This window comes from Xiphophorus couchianus, chromosome 19 (assembly GCF_001444195.1).
Source record: "Xiphophorus couchianus chromosome 19, X_couchianus-1.0, whole genome shotgun sequence".
Lineage (NCBI taxonomy): Eukaryota > Metazoa > Chordata > Actinopteri > Cyprinodontiformes > Poeciliidae > Xiphophorus > Xiphophorus couchianus.
In genome coordinates this window covers 12,709,126-12,725,361 of record NC_040246.1, presented here as the reverse complement: position 1 = coordinate 12,725,361, position 16,236 = coordinate 12,709,126, and positions in this window count along the sequence as shown.

Sequence of the window (16,236 nt, the reverse complement as noted above, 5' to 3'; positions counted from 1 at the left end):
CCAGCTACACCCTTAAACAACTACTCACTGGCTTCTGAAAATAGCAGCCTAAACATAATAAAACAACTGAAGCAAACAACAGATGAGGGAGATGTTTTCCCAGAAAGGGCTTGAAGAGACTGAGTAAGAAAAAAACTGGGCCATGTTGGAGAAGCCTTTAATTGAACACGACAGGTCAGATCCAAGTGATAGTTCGCACCCTCCTGCGGGTCAAACTAATGAGAAATCGATGATGACAACGAGTGAACCTCTCACGCCAGGGTCATTTAGCGCTTTACGAGTGAAAGCAGAGCACTTAAGCACCCTAATTTAACATTTAACTGTGATTTTAATATAATTGAATGAAAGAATACAATTTTTTTAAGTTAAGTGTGTTAAATGCTTCTTGAGCTGCAAAGCTGTTAGTATTACTCAGCTGAAACTTTTCTGTGGAAAAAAAAAATAATTCCAGAGTTGAAGGTAATGGCTGATAGAAAAGACTAGCAGAGAGCTTTCTGTGGCTTGTTTTCTTTTCTTCTTTTTTTATCAGAGAATGTATAAACCTGGGTGGGAAACTGCCTGGGTGAAGGATTTGTCCCTCACACATTGCATCATCTGTCTACCTGTCTGTCAGCCACATTTGTCATTATTGAGAAGAAATGGAGGCCAGCAGGAAAAGCAGACAGCTGAGATTTTATTGCCTTGTGTCAGTGGTGAAGGCATGATGTTCTTTATGCTGCTGCATGTGAAATAAAGGATTTACATGGCTGCTTAATAAACAATGCAGAACTTTCGAGAAACAGATTTTAGCTGCACGAGTTTAGCTTCACGTTCTATAAAATTGGATAAATGAATTTGTGTCAAGCTGCGGACCGTGTATATGTCGAGCAGGTCTCTTTGGAATGGACTTACTTTTGTCTTTCTTTAGTTTTGTTTCTGCTTTCACCAACTTTACTCATTGTGCCAGTAGCTTTCTGACCCATCAGTCACGGACTGTACTGTTATCCATACACCATAAAGGGAATGCTGAAAAAATAAACTACAGAAATGTATTGCAGGATGTGTAAAATCTACTTTATTATTGCACTAAAAAAGAAACTGGACTGTGTTAAGGGGAAAAAAAAGGTTTTGTACACATTTAACATTAAGATGTAGCCAAAGCATTCAAATTATGGCAACAATGTGATTAGGTTAGAAAGCAAAGTACAGAAAAGACTGGAATTTCATGTGAGTACCATCCATCTTTACATCTTTTTTGTAAAGACCCTGGAAGGTATCTGCAAACCTTCTGTAAGTCTGATCTATTATGACACTAGCCTGGCTTTTTTAGCTGCTCAGACAAAAAAATAAGTGAATATGATGTGTGGGAGCATTAATGTGAACAATATTGTGGAAACTTTTCTCACATTAAAAATCACACTTTAAATAGAAAATTTCTAATGCATAGAAATAGAAAAAAAAAAGAAAACACTGAATTAACCAATAAAAACATGATTCCCTTCAGTCACAGATATTCTCACTTCTGGACCACATTATTTTAAAGCTAACTAAACTCAACGTCTGCAAAATATACATAAAATGAGAGAGAGAGAAACCTCAGTGTGAGACTTGTTAGACTTGCAGATCCGAAATGCGGCGTTTTCCAATAAAGCCCACTGTGACTCACTTTGAGGATACGTGTAAGCATCTGCTGTGTGAAATCAGATCTTTCACCGAATCCTATTACACTACAGAGCGACACAAGGAAAACTCTGTGAAAAACAACATGTTCTTTATCCCTATAAGCTTCTGTGTTTTATATCTTCTCTATTTGCATTTGACAGATTTTCTCTCTGGCTGCAAGAACTGTTGTGTTTTTTTTTTTTTATTCCAAAGAAAGCTTTGCTTTGCTTAGCTTAGCATACAAAGGCAGAGTAACATACAGTCTAAAAAACTCACTGGAAGCTATATTGATGATGATTAACCCTTGCATGAATTATGATCCTTTGTGTCAGGATTTTTTTCCAATTTTTTGGGGGATTTTCTTAAGGCATAAAAAAAAGGTAGGAAAGAATTTTTGTAAAAATATATATTTTTTTAGGTGATCAATTGTAATTTTCTCCAAATACAAAGTTGTTATTTGAAAAAGACATCAGTAGTATTGTTCTACTATACTGGTCTGGTCAACAAGGAATCGTTGGAATCGTTGACCAGACAACTATCATTTGTCCTCGAAATCTGACCTCAACGGAAGAGTGGAAATATTGTGTATCTTTTTAAAGGAAGCCAGAAACATCCACCTTTATAGCTGAACAATTAAGCAAGATCCTATGTGCAGAAAACTATCACCCTACATTTTGTCACAGTTGCACCATACCAACTGTGACAAAATGTGGTGACCGCATCATTTTGTGGGGATGTATTTCTTCAGCATACCAGCTAAGCTGGTCAGAGGTGACAGGAAGACAAATAGAGCTAAATAGAGGAAATTCCTTTTAGAAATCCTGTTGAAATGTCAGTTTCAAACTCCAGTCGTAAAAGGCTGGTGTTCTGCATCTTATAGATGTTCCCCTAGTTTAATACACCTGAGTAGAATGGCTGAATTACCTTGTCAGCATGCAATCGGTTTCTACAAAGCCCTGCTAAAGATCTAAAAGTTGTAGGGCACAGCACCCTGAGAACTGGAGATCAAAACGGTATAATGTTTTTGCAAAGCACTTAAAAAAAAAAAAAAATCAAATAAAACATGCATGGGAAAAGAATATGAATGATTAACTGAAGACAGAGCTCTGGACAGGCCTAGTTTGAGTCCAGTAGCAGAGAATAAAGAAGCAGTCTGCAGCTTCAGGCCAGTCTGACAGTTTAATCTGCTTCAAATCGCTTCACTCCTAGTTACCTGATTACAGCCAGTGGAGGAGAACCAAGAGTAAACAAAGGCACATTTAATCATTGAGTTCATTCATGTCAAATGAGACAAACGCATTGCAAGCAAAGTTACGGGTTAGATATAGAAAAGCTCTATTCAGTTTCAAAAAGTACAGGCTGATTCCAATGAGCCAAATGCAATCATCCCCTCTGAAGTATAATGTTATTTCCATTGAGCTAAATGCAGCTCATTCAAATTCAATAAGAGGCAGACAAACAAAAAAAACAAGCCAGGCAACACAAAGTGGAGTACAGAAAACAAGAATGAATCTTTATTGCTTTAACGTTCAACCACAATATTACTCTTAGCCCTTTCTAATTAAGTTAGATATTAGAGGCCTAGAGGACAAAGTGCTGGAAACATATTCCTATTGTTCCATTAGGACTGTGATTGTTCCTTGGCCCTGGCAGGCTAAGGTAACATTCTCGCATTCATTACCTCCTCGCTCCCTGCTGAGAGACATTTTCACACCCATGTGAGAGAGAGGAGAGTGCAGGCCTTGTTAAAGTCTGCTCATTTCACATTTGTAATTGAAAACACACAAACTCAGGCCTGTGTCTCTCCCACAAAATCAACACCTACCAGTACGACGCAGAGAGACCGGACCAGACCGAGTCCGAGTTCACGACTGCAGAGAGAGTACGAAATCAGAGACCAAGAGTAGCAATTTGAAAGCGAAGATCTAAAACTATCCAAGCTGGTTTGTTTACAACAGATTAGCTCCAGGACTTCGTATGTCCAAATCTAAACTGTCGGATTATGAACGTGTTTTTTTATTTTATTTACTAAGGCCTTCCTAACTGTTTCTGCTCAATTTTGGGAAAAATCACGTGAGAAAAGTGATTCATAATACAGATTAATAAAACACAATTTCATTCACTGATCACAGATCATGTTTATTCAATCATCACTGCAGAGAGGTACAAAATACATTATGAAGATCTGATCTGAAGTTGTGTTCAAGAGAAATTTGCATTTGTTAACATGTCCTACTGAAAAGATCAGTACTACCAGTTAGATCAATTTCATAAAATTGAAGTAGAAAAACAACACATCAATATTCATTATTTGTTGAGCATTACAAGGATTAACCTTATACTTTTTTTTGCAAAATAATAATAAAAAAAATAATACAGAAATCCTATTTTATGGATTGCGCAGTCATGGGGAAGAATTTAAAGTTGGCCAGCAGACTACCTCCACAACAAGGGTAAGGTTTGACGTTTTTGATTTAACAATAGTTTACGTTGAAGGCACAGAAATAAAATGTAACTTTTAAGAACTTAAAATGCTCCAATTTTAAAGAATAAAGTTATTTTCAAAAGACTTGCAGATCTCCTAAAACTGAGTAACATAGTGAATGCTATGGGAATGTACATCACATTCTTATTTCTTTCCACCTGGGCTGTAAAATCCCACAAGGCCTCATGTATCAGTCAAATGCATGTAAGACTGTGTGTTCAGTAAAAAAAAAAGAACAAAAATTCAGACATATCTTCAAGATGTTCTCCTTTGGTTTCATTTAAAGGCAACAGTGATGAGAACACCTCCTTACTGCTTCGTGTCACCCTCCAAACAGCTCCATGTTTTCTCTGTTGCCGCTACAAATCCTGAACTGTGTCTAACAGGATATTGGAGCTCTCTGAGAGGGGCATGCTTTAGTTATTAAGGGAACACACAGGACATCCCAGATGGGGTTTAATGTCGTTTAAATCTGGAGATTTAGGGGTCACAGCAACCATTTCATACAACCCTCTAAATCCTAGACCTTTTTTTCTAGTTTCAGTCTGAAAAAAAGGAGTGTATGTATGACCCTTATAGTAGAAACTCTTCGTAAAATTTTACTTTCTGTTTTATATAATTGTTTAATTTTAAAAAGCAAACAGACCCTGTACCTCAGCTACTCCTTGACTCTCAAACTATTGTTGCACCTCTCAAGGTGAAATTATAAAATTGAGTGTATTTATCTGGGTTTTATGTTAGACCAAGTTAAAGTATCTTGTCTTCTGGTTTAATTGCCGTCTTTGATAGATCGTGTTTTGGGCATAAATGCCTTTTCCAATTTATCAAGTTTGCATTACGTTTTCCTGGAAAGTGTTCTTCTTCCTCAAAAGACAAAGATCTGCTTCTCTGTCAACAAACAGCACATACATTTTACATGTTGCAGAAAAAGCTACATTTTAATAACATCTGACCAGAGCAACAATCTCCATCTTTGCTGTGCCTCTAACTTGGCTTGTGACAAGCTGGAAACCAGAGATCTTATTTAATTTTTTTTATTTTTAAACGGTGTTTTTCTCTTACATTGTGAAATGTAAGAGATGTGATTACATTTTATGCAAAAGCTCAGTAAAACACATATATAAAAATATATATAGTCATATATAAAAATGTGACAAATAATAGAAAATGCTTTATATTTATGGGAAAAGAAACACAAAAAACATGCAGCACAGATTGCTGCCTTCATCTACTGCTTAAGTAGGAATGAAACTTTCGTTTTTAAAAAATAGAACAAAAAAGAAGGGCAGCTAATAGGCAGCTCCAGTAATTGCTTTAATTGCAGGAGTAATTTACAGCTCTCCAGCCTCTCTGTCATGATGAAAATCTTTGAAACTGTATTTTTAGTTGGCTTTATGATCTGGGGAGTAACTCCCTCTGAGAGGATCTGTTAACAGGGAATTTGAACTGGCTGTGACTCGCTTTGGCGGGGGATCGAAATGAGCTAAAAAGAAAGGTGAGAGGGATGGAGAGCAGAGCACGGAGTGATGGAAAGAGCACAGAAGTAGAGAAGACAAAATGGCAAAAGGAGCAGAAAAGCATATGAGAGGGAACTGGAGCGAAAGAATAATGAGTGTAAAAGGAGGGCGCAAAATCTAACCCCAGAATCAGATGGTCGGGTGTAAGCAGTGCAGCATCAGCACTTCTGTGCTCATCGCTCATTTGTCATTTCATTTTCAGACTCTGTGGGGCAAAGCGAACATACTTTTTATGTCACATTAGAGGACGACTAATAGTGTCTGTGTAGTGAAGAGGAGCAAACTGAGAAGTAGAACAAAATATAGCACCGAAAATTTAATATAGCGCAGTTTACTTCTAGCTGAGGTAACAGATTGTGTCCATTAATAATAATTCCATATTTACCAAGAAATATGCAAGACTTTCCAAAAAGAGACGATTAATGAGGGGAAAGGATCAGAAAGTTTCCTCAACGTTGTCTCTAGGTTATGGACTCCTAAACCCATAAGGCACACCCGCACACACCCCCACGCACACCTACACACGCACTCTCTGTCTTTCACACACACTGGTGGTGTGACATCTGCTGTGGATAGGAACTGTCACTGCAGTCTCTGCTGGGGCCGGCAGTCACAGATGTTCTCAGCCGGGTCCACGGTTCATCCCTCCACCCATGGGACGGATCAGGCCGGCGGTCCAGAGAGAGACCGAGAGACAGGAAATCTGTTCGTTTTCAATTTGACATCGAAGAGGATCCAGAGATACAACACACACTTAATGTCTGAAACAACTATGAATCGAGTGTAGCGCGTTATGACAGTGGCATAAGTGGCTGTTTTTATTTCCTGAGTGAAATTGGGGATACATTAAAAAACACGTTGACAAAAGAGAGGGAGAAAGTGAAAATGTGTGCGTGGGGAAACGATTGTGTGTGCTCAATTATGTGACAGGATGTAGATTCCTACTGCCTGCTGGTCATTAATAAACATGATCATGAATGTTTAATATCCATCAGCGAGGTGGCATGGAAACCCCTGTGTGTGATATCGACAAAATTCCTCACACACTCACACACACTTCCAGCAGAAGAGTCAGGAAGAAGTTCTGAAGAGCGCCTCATGGAGTTAACGACTCCTGGGAAGGATGCTGGTTCTGTTGTTCTGCTACCAGATGTGTGACGAATGATTCCCCCTGCAGCATCTTTTATGCACTGGCCATCTAATTCGCTCTAATAAAATAGGGTTTATATGTGTACAGTTTGTTCCGTCCAAATGTAAAAGGCCAAATTGCAAGACATCTTTGTCATTAAGATTTTTATTATCTTATTTTCCACTGTCAAAGTACAGGACCATAAATTTAGCTTTATGCCCTGAATCTGGTGGGAAATTCAAAAGGTTAGCATTTTGTAGAGAAACATTTACAACAAGATTTGTACAAGGATAATTTGCGATTAGTTGCATTTATGTGACTAATTCATCCAAGCAAATCTGAAATCAAGCTCTAATAAAAGGTCAGTAACACAGGTAATGAACAAAATTATGTGTTTTCAGAAATTTAATTGAAGCAGCTAGTGTTCTCTGCCTGTCCAATCTTCCTCTACACTCTGGGATCAAATTAAACTCTACTTTTGCAGCTTCATGAACTCTATGTTAAAAATTGTTTTGGCTGTCAAACTGTTTTGAGATTGTGATGGGAGCATGGAGTTGAGGGGTTCGACATGACGTCATTGTTTTTCCTGATTGTCCCTCCTGTCCGGCCAGCTGTTGTTCGTGCCCTGGATAAATCTGCATGTGGTTCCTGTTCCAGACAGGAATCTCACCCAGACCCTTTAATTATCTTTACTTTTCTTCATGTTGGATTAATCCCGTTTCCTATGTACCTTTTTCTGACATTCTTTCTCCTTCCACTAAACCTTCTGTTGCATACATCACTCAGTGAAGAACCACCTCTACAGCAACAGCCTTTTGTAACTTACATTTCTTGTAGAGAGTGCCATTGATTGTCAACTGGACAACTGTCAAATAAGTAGACCACAACATTTTCTAAATTGGTCCTAAGAAATATTCAAATTGACAAAACACTAAACTTTGGTATTTTATTTGCTGAAAGTCATAATGATATATATATATATATAACAAAATAGAATAAAGAAATTCATAACTCTGCGTAATAAATCTATAGAATATCAGTTTTACTTTATAAATGGAATTTGGGAAATAGCTTTTCATTTATTTTCTTATTTGAGATGCACTGAAACACTGATTTATTGTGTTTTTGTTGTACAGAAAAACAGAAGTAAAGGTTTTAAGCAACTTAAAGAGATAGCATGAGGGAAGATGTGCTGTAATCCCCAGTTGGACAATAATCCCCCAAGGGTAAGTTTTGCAACTTCTTCTTCAAAAAGACAGCTGCCCATTATTATCAGCTATTATACAGTGAAAATTGTGGTTCAACAGGCCCAGTAGTTGTATGAATACAGGCACGTCAGCACGGTCCCAACGGCTTGGGCACACAAACTCGGAGAAGTATGTCGAGGCCCCGAGGCAATACCAACTGAAGAGACGATGTCGTAGCAGGCAGAAAATTCTATCGGTTTTTCTTGAGTTTCCATGTGCCTTTTGGACATTGTTCACGTTTATAGGTGCATCTGTAAATGCCCTAAAAACATGCAGCTGATACATTGAACTATCTGAACTCATTAAATTCTACATCTCAATCCAGTGTTCTTTGTTAAATTTCATTGGAAATTACAGCGAAAGCAGAAATAAAGCTACTGGCTTCACCTCTTGACAGTACATACGCGCCTAAATGTAACCTAAATGAAACATCGGTTTAAAAGGGACACGGTGCCGAGCACAAACTGTTTATATCACATTACATTAGCTTGATGATGTGCGGCAGCAGCTGCTCGTACACGTACTTTCACCAACATCTCAGCTTGGAGGCACAACGTGGAGTTTATGTCAGCGCTTTCCCACAGCTAAACAGACGAAGCCTTTGTGTGTGACCATCAGAGGACAGAATAAACACATTGGTGCTTTTGAAATGACAGTAATTTCTGGTCAGTTTAAACTGCTCTGGTCATTTTTAAATAAAAAGGATTAAAAAACACGATTTGGGAAATTTTGAAATATTTAAGTCAAGCAAAAGGCATGGGCGGTTCTAGACGGGGCAAGCAGGGGCCAGTGCCCCAGTAGAATTTTAATTTTTACCTACACAGTTTAACAATTAAGTTTCAGTTTTTGCTGAAGCCTACTGGGATAAGATCACAGTTTTCATCTGATAGACCAGAGTAAAATAAGGTAAGGTAATTTTATTTTTACAGCACATTTTCAGACAATTCAAGACAATTCAAAGTGCTTTACAAGATTTAGAGGAAATACAAACAAAATAACAAAAGAAAAGGGGAAAAGAAAAATCTAAAAAGTTTCGAAAAGGTAAAAGTATAAACCTACATTTTGGTTCCCCATGTTTAACAAGAATAAGAATCTGTAAACTAGTAGGGGGTCTGCAGAGAAGGTAAAAAATGAAAGTGGTCCAAGGAACCAATCATTTACAGTTTCTGCACCAACACATATCATCATTAGACACTGATTTATTATTAACTTTTCAGTACAGGGGGCATAACATGGACCAGGACCAGTTTTACAGGGGCACTGGCCCCTGTCTAGAACCACCCATGGCCATATATAAACTTCAGCACCAGTCTTCACACAACTACAATTTCTTGAATATCTCTTATCTTTGGGGTTTAAGTGCCTCACTAGGTTTTCTTATATTATATTGATCTCTATGAATCTTTACCATCCTGCTCCGACATGATTCTGGTGAGTCAGGAGTTTCCTAATTTGACACCATCTGCTCTGTCTTTTGCCCATCCTTCTCAGTAACGCCTTCCGACTCTCAGGAGGGATTCTGCTCCTTACCATCGCAAACAAACCAGCAGATAACTAGGAGGCCTTCAAGGCTAATAATCAGCTAGCTACCTCTAACAATTTGCACAGAAGGAGGGGAGAAAAGAGACCTGGTGGGAAGGGGTGGGAGTGGGGGGAGAGCAAGAGGCGAACAAACACTAGCTGTTTGTTCAAGTGTGGGCAGGTACACACTAAGAACCTTTATGGAAACAATGAGGCTTATTTTTTGCGGCGGATAAGACAGGTGTCACATCTGCAGGAAGGAGCTGAGTCAGCCTTTAATAACCGGCTTTTATAAGGTTTCCTAAATGATGACAGACATGTGAAAAGAGGCGACACAGACTGGAGGGGAATAAAGGAGAAATAAAACACCTGCAGTGTATTAACACTACTCCCCGTAGCTGCAGAGGAAGAAGGGGGCAGAGCCTCCATATTCAGAAGATTAAATGAATGAGCAGGGCTGCATCCCCTTGGCGAAGCGGACTGCAGGAGGCTGCAGCCAGTACCTGCCTGTCTGTCCCAATACATTTCATGTCTCCTGATCCCCCCCCCCCCCCATTTTCTAGCACAATGTGCTTCACTGTCAAGCAGCTCTCTCCGCTTGCTCAGCATCTCTGCGCACCTTGTTCCTCTACATATCTCCCCCTCTACTGCAGCCACCTTCCCACTTTCCCCCCAAACAAACACGCACAGTCCTCGTTTGTGCTGGCAGATTTAATAAGCTCCCCTGTCACCCCGATTACACACACACACACGCCCGCACACAAAAAAGACGAATTACTGTCTGCCTGCCTTGAATCACTGCTGGGCGAAAATCAGAGAGGGTGTTTGTTGCTTGTTTCTGTCTCCTTGACAACTCCTTTTGTTTTCCCACTCTGGTCCCTGTGTTTCCAACATTGGGGACTAGTAACCCGCGTATCCCAGCGGCTCCATGCCCACCACCAAAAGCAAAACAAGCAGACAGAGGAAAACAAGACGCAAAAACCACCTGCAGCCTTTAGGGTTGCCCCGTTCTGCAGGCGGTCATGTAAACAGATGATGTGTGTGTTTACTGATGTGAAGGAGCAGTGAACAGGAAAGATAAGCTATAATCAGCGGCTGTAAGAACAAGAATCACATATTTCTGCCTCTGTATGATATGATTGACAGACACACATGGTTACCACGCGCCTTGCAAAGTATTCATACTTTTTAAAATGCTGTCATTACAACCATGAACTTTAATAGATTATGTTTGGATTTTATTTGATAGATCAACTCAAAATAGTTGATAACTGTAAGGCGGAAAGAAAATTATACCTGGAGATTGTGGTGAGCATTTGTATTCAGCTCCTCTGTTTCAGCCTGTTTTTATCCTTTTGGGGTGTGTCTACTATAGCTTTGATATACTTGTCCACATTTAGAAAAATAGCTGAAACTGACTGAATCAATTTTCTGTAAATATGCATTTTTAAACCTTGTTAAATAGTTTTACCTGGTGACAGAATCTGTGCTCCGGGTGATCGTGTTTACACAACATTTTGCATGAGCAGGGTCATGATCTGGATAGCCTGTTCAAAATGACTGATCCCCACATCAACCATGCGACTAATATAAACATATTTATTTGGGTCAAGAGCTGAAAGTCAATACATTAGCAGAATATGATAAGTTCCAGGCTGTGTATGAGAATTCCCCAGCTATTTATAGTGTAAAATTACACTGGCACCAGTAGACGAACCAGTGAACTCAGGTCGCTCTGACAGGTTGTCTCCGCCATCAAAATGTTTGCTTTTATTTTGAGAGGTAATTTCCGCCCATCGCATATTGTCATCACTGTTTTTCCAGGTTGATCCGCAAGCTCATGTTAATAAGTCCACCCACATTTAGATCAGCACTTTAACTAGGCTATTCTTGCTCATGAGTATGCTTTAATCTAAACTATTCCAATTTACTTCTGGCTATGCGTTTATTTTGTCCTGCTGGAAAGTGAACCCCAGTCTCAAGTCTCCTGCCGCCTCTAACGGGTTTTCCAACCCTGCATTTGTCCCCAGCCATCTTCCCATCAGCTTCTAGGTTCCTGCTATAGAAAAGCATTCCCACAGCATGATGCTACCACCCTGTTTCAGCACAGCTATGGTGATTTTATTGTGTTGGGCAGTCCTCTTCATATAGGCCAAAAATGTGAGTGTTCGTCTCATGTTTCTTCTTCCACATGTTGCTGTGTACATGTGTATGGATTGTAGCAATCTGTTGTTCAAAGCTTGGGTTGATGTTTTGTAACCTGACCCTGCCTTAAATTTCTCAACAACTTTATCCCTGGCTGACCTGATATCATCATTGGTCTAGATGATGCTTGTAGAACTGCTTGTAGAAGTAGATGTGTGATGTTCATGTGGAGGTATTCAATTAAAGGGCTGAATACATATATACACCCACTAATGAGATTTTTAATCATAAAAACATTAATAAAATCATGAATAATTTGTTTTAGTTCATGGCCGTTTACTACTTTGTGTTTATTTACCTCAGAAAATCTCGATAAAATATGATAAAATTTGTGGTTGTCATGAAGTGTTGTAGGGATATGAATACTTTGCAAGTAAATCTTTAATAATTTTTAAAGGACCAAGCTTTCTTTCTGCTTTTAGGTTTTAAAACTAAGAAAAATGTAAAACTTTTACAAAAAGGGGATGGATACATGCAATGTGTTGTTGATATTTGTTGAAAGTGTTGTAAAAAGATTAAAGTTTCCAAACTATTGACGAGAAAATGAGATTAAAAAGAATAATCACTGGTACTTTTAGTATAATTTTGTTCTGGAAATTCTATGCAATTATTTCACCCAAAAAATAGAATAAACACCTGTTAAAATAGATATTTTTAGCTGTATGCTTATACACATTAGGTTTTTGGTTCTTTAGCATTTTTAGTCAAAGTCCTTAAGAGTCATCGTAAAAGGTCCAAAGACCCATTTGTAGTTCCAGATCGGAAGGTTGCATACACTTGGTGTAAATTTACATTCCTTTAATATACTGTGTACATTGCAGTATGGTGTGCACGTTTCTTACCAGTAGATCAATAGTTCAGTTCGGTTCATTAAAAGGTTAACAAAGCCATCAGGTTCAGCTTCTAGACAACAAAAATGCTTATAAAAGCAATATAATATGGTAAATGATACTTCTGTATCAGTGGTGTACGCATGGAAAATAAACCAGGATGTACTGTTCTAATTGAAAAAAGGCTCGATTATCAGAAGGATTTCACTCAGAGTTGTTGCATGAACTACAAACAGGGAAATCGTTTGATAAGAACAGTCAGCATTTAATATAGCAAAGTAAACACAGTAAAAGCGCTGCCTTCTGTCTCATAATGAACCCCACCGAAACCTCTGCATCATGTTTTTTAAATAAAAGTGTAGCACGTTATGGTTTCATTTTGGAAATCAAAACTTATGCGAGTAATAAATGTTGCTGGGTGTAAACTCTGAGAACTTCTGAGCATTTGGCACTATACAAACTACTAACCTGCCCCTAAATTCCCAGCCACTTTAGTTGCCATGTGACAACAAATGTGACCTGCCTTTACCCTCTAAATCAATTTGCAAGTCCATGCTGGACTTGTTATGAGACTAAGTCTGCAGTCTGATTGGGGAACTTTGGACTCCTCCCTGTCTGGAAGAGTCTGCTGGCCGTGATAACAGAGAGCCAGGCAGGCAAAGGGAAAGTTACTCACATTCCCGTAGTGTTGAGTAATTACTGTGGAGGCCGAGTGTGAGCTGAGATACGGGATTCCTTCTCTGCATAACTAGGTGGACAGAAGATGGATGTCTTGGCTTTTTTTTTCTCCTAGCACTGACTCCATCTTTTGCATTCATGAATGTGTGCTCATGGTCACAGAACACAGTCACTCTGTTTCTGTCCATTTAGAATAGACTTTCATTGTCTGAGTGTCTGGTTTTATCCAGGTGGCTTTGGGAGGCCGAATCAATAGCTTTAATCAATTAGGAATGCAGCAAGTGAGAAACTGCAAAAATGAGCCAAATCTCAAATTCAAAGAACCGGGCTCCATTTATCATGCTTCGCTGATATTGATCCAAAAGAGGTGTGGAGAGAAGGATCTGATGGAATACATTTAATTTAAGAAAGGTGACTCCAGAAGCGTTGTAACTGGATTTTCTCTGCTCCGACTTTAATCTCATTGTTACAAAAGATGTCCTGTATAGATATGTTTTGGGTTTGCAGTGGTAAAAGAGGAGAAAAACAGAAGGCAGGAGAGGTGAGCACTGCAGATTTTGCTCCGGTGTACGCTCTTGTTATGCAGAATGGTGCTACAGTGCCACACTGACCTCCAATGGTCAGACACGGTAGTGACACTGAAGGTATCACAGCAGCAGGTGTATGACACCTCTACTCTGTAATAGAACTAATTACTGAAAAATGTTCTCCTTCACAATAAATCCGGCCTTAATGTTGACTAGAACATTTTATGAGTCGCCTTGGTCGCTCAGCAATCCCTCTAATTGACTTCCTTACAGATGGGAACCTTTCCACATCTGACCCACAGCTTAAGCCACACATTAATACTCCCACAGGGTAAAGAGGCAGCAGAGTATTGGTATGTTGGGGCCTTTATCATTTAGGTGCTCATGCAGGGGCAACCCCTACACAAAGGTAAGGTCTGCTTTGGTATTTTTTCTTTGGATTTCTCTACCATTTAAACCCACCAGCTACTTTTTTGGGGTACACCGAACTAGTACCAGATTGGATTCTGTTTGGCTTTTAGAGTTACCTTAATTCTTCATGGCATAGATATGAAAATGTCAGAAACCTTCCACTGAAGCATCAAGCTCATTGTCCTGTTCATGAAACCAGACTGAGATGTTGTAGACTGTATAACAAAGCATTATTTTGCAGGAAGTAGTCACTGGAAGATGGGTACAATACACAGGGAGGCTGTGATGTTTGAATAACTTGATTTTTACTAAGGAACCAAGCATGTGCAAAGTGAAAGTCTGTCACGCCATTACACTGCCTCAATAAGCCTGAACTATTTATACAAGGCTGGATGGAGTTACGACTTCTTGTAGTTTATACCGTATTCTGACCCTAGCGTCTGACTCATTGGACCAGGAAAACGTTTTCCTAGTAGATACTGGAGGCCAGCTGTAGCTTCAGTTTCCAATCTTTAGCTGACAAGAGTGGTAATATTCAATGTAATATTATTGTGCGAAAGCTCTCCTGGTTCAAGGTGTTTAACCATAGAAGGTACTCCACATACCTTGGTTATAATGAGTGATTGCTTAAGTTACTGCTGTCTTTCTATCATCAAGAAACCATTCTCCTCTGAACCATTACATCATCATCATCATCATCATCCACACAAGTACTGCTCAATGGATATTTTCTTCTTTTTTGGGACCATCTCTGTAAAGACGTTTTTGCATTCAAAATCCCAGTAGCTCATCGGTTTCTGAAATATTCAGACCAGCATGTCTGGCACCAACAACCACACCATGTTTGAATCCTATCAGATCCCCTGTTCTCCTCATCGGTTTGAACTTCACCGCATGTGGGCTTAAATGCATTGAGTTACTGCTATGTAATTGGCTGATGTAGTGTCTGAGATTTTTAAAAAGCCTCCTAGTAAGTTAATAAAAGTGGTCACGGAGTGTATATTGAGAGTAAACATATTGAAGCATGAGCCTTCAGTATGTACACATATTTAGAAAATCCATGTGCGTGTTGGATTTTAGAAAAGACTCAAGTGAGAGAAAACTCAAAGCAGAAGTTTACTTTCTGCTTTCTTTACTAAGCACAAAGTAGTAAACTACTTTCTGCTTTGAGTAGAAAGTACTAGTTACTAAACTAAATGTTTAGTAACATTTAGTAACTAAATGTTACTAAATGTTAGTAACATTTAGTTTACTAACTAAATGTTAGTAAACTTTTAGTTTACTAATCATACTAAATGTATTTAATTTATGAAAACAACACCAGATTGTCCTTTTCCCTCCACTATAGAAAAATAAATACCTAGCTACTGGAAGAGCTTTAGAATTAATATTTAGTGTATAGTAGGACGTGTGCGCAGCGGCCAGCTCGTGTGTGTACATGTCAGTTTGGAGGCAGATAAAAGTGGATTCAAAGGGTGAGCCAGTCAAACCTCTCAGTCCGGAGGTCACTGGGATGCTGGTCTTGGCTGACTGCCTGGTTTTTTGGGAAAACAGGTGTGCACTTCATAGTTATGAACGGAATAATTAAAGACACGCAACTGGATTCTTTCTGCCTGTCTCCACTCCCACTCAGGTTTTGTGGATTTTTAGTTCAGATATAGTAAATTAAATGGATGTAATTTTAGTTTTGTTTAGTGTAGGGTCAAACGGAGGACAGAACTTGATGAGACTCATCTTGAATTGATTTTAGTAGAAATAGTGCATGTAGCAGAAGACATCATTGTGGTTAGTTTAGAATGTGAGATTATAGTTCACATGAATCCTACTGCTTGTGTTTTCTGATGCTGGCCAGAGCAAGAGTGAGCACAATGTAGTCTGTCCCGACGTGCTGAGTAAGCACTTGCTCCAGCTGTAGCAGAAGGGAGGAGGGAGTCAGTATCTACTCCCTGCCCCCTTATATTACCTGGTTTCTTCTTTTGTTTTGCACAGCTAAGCACCAGGTGGTATTTTTAAATATACACACACGGCATGAAGGTCAACGTGTA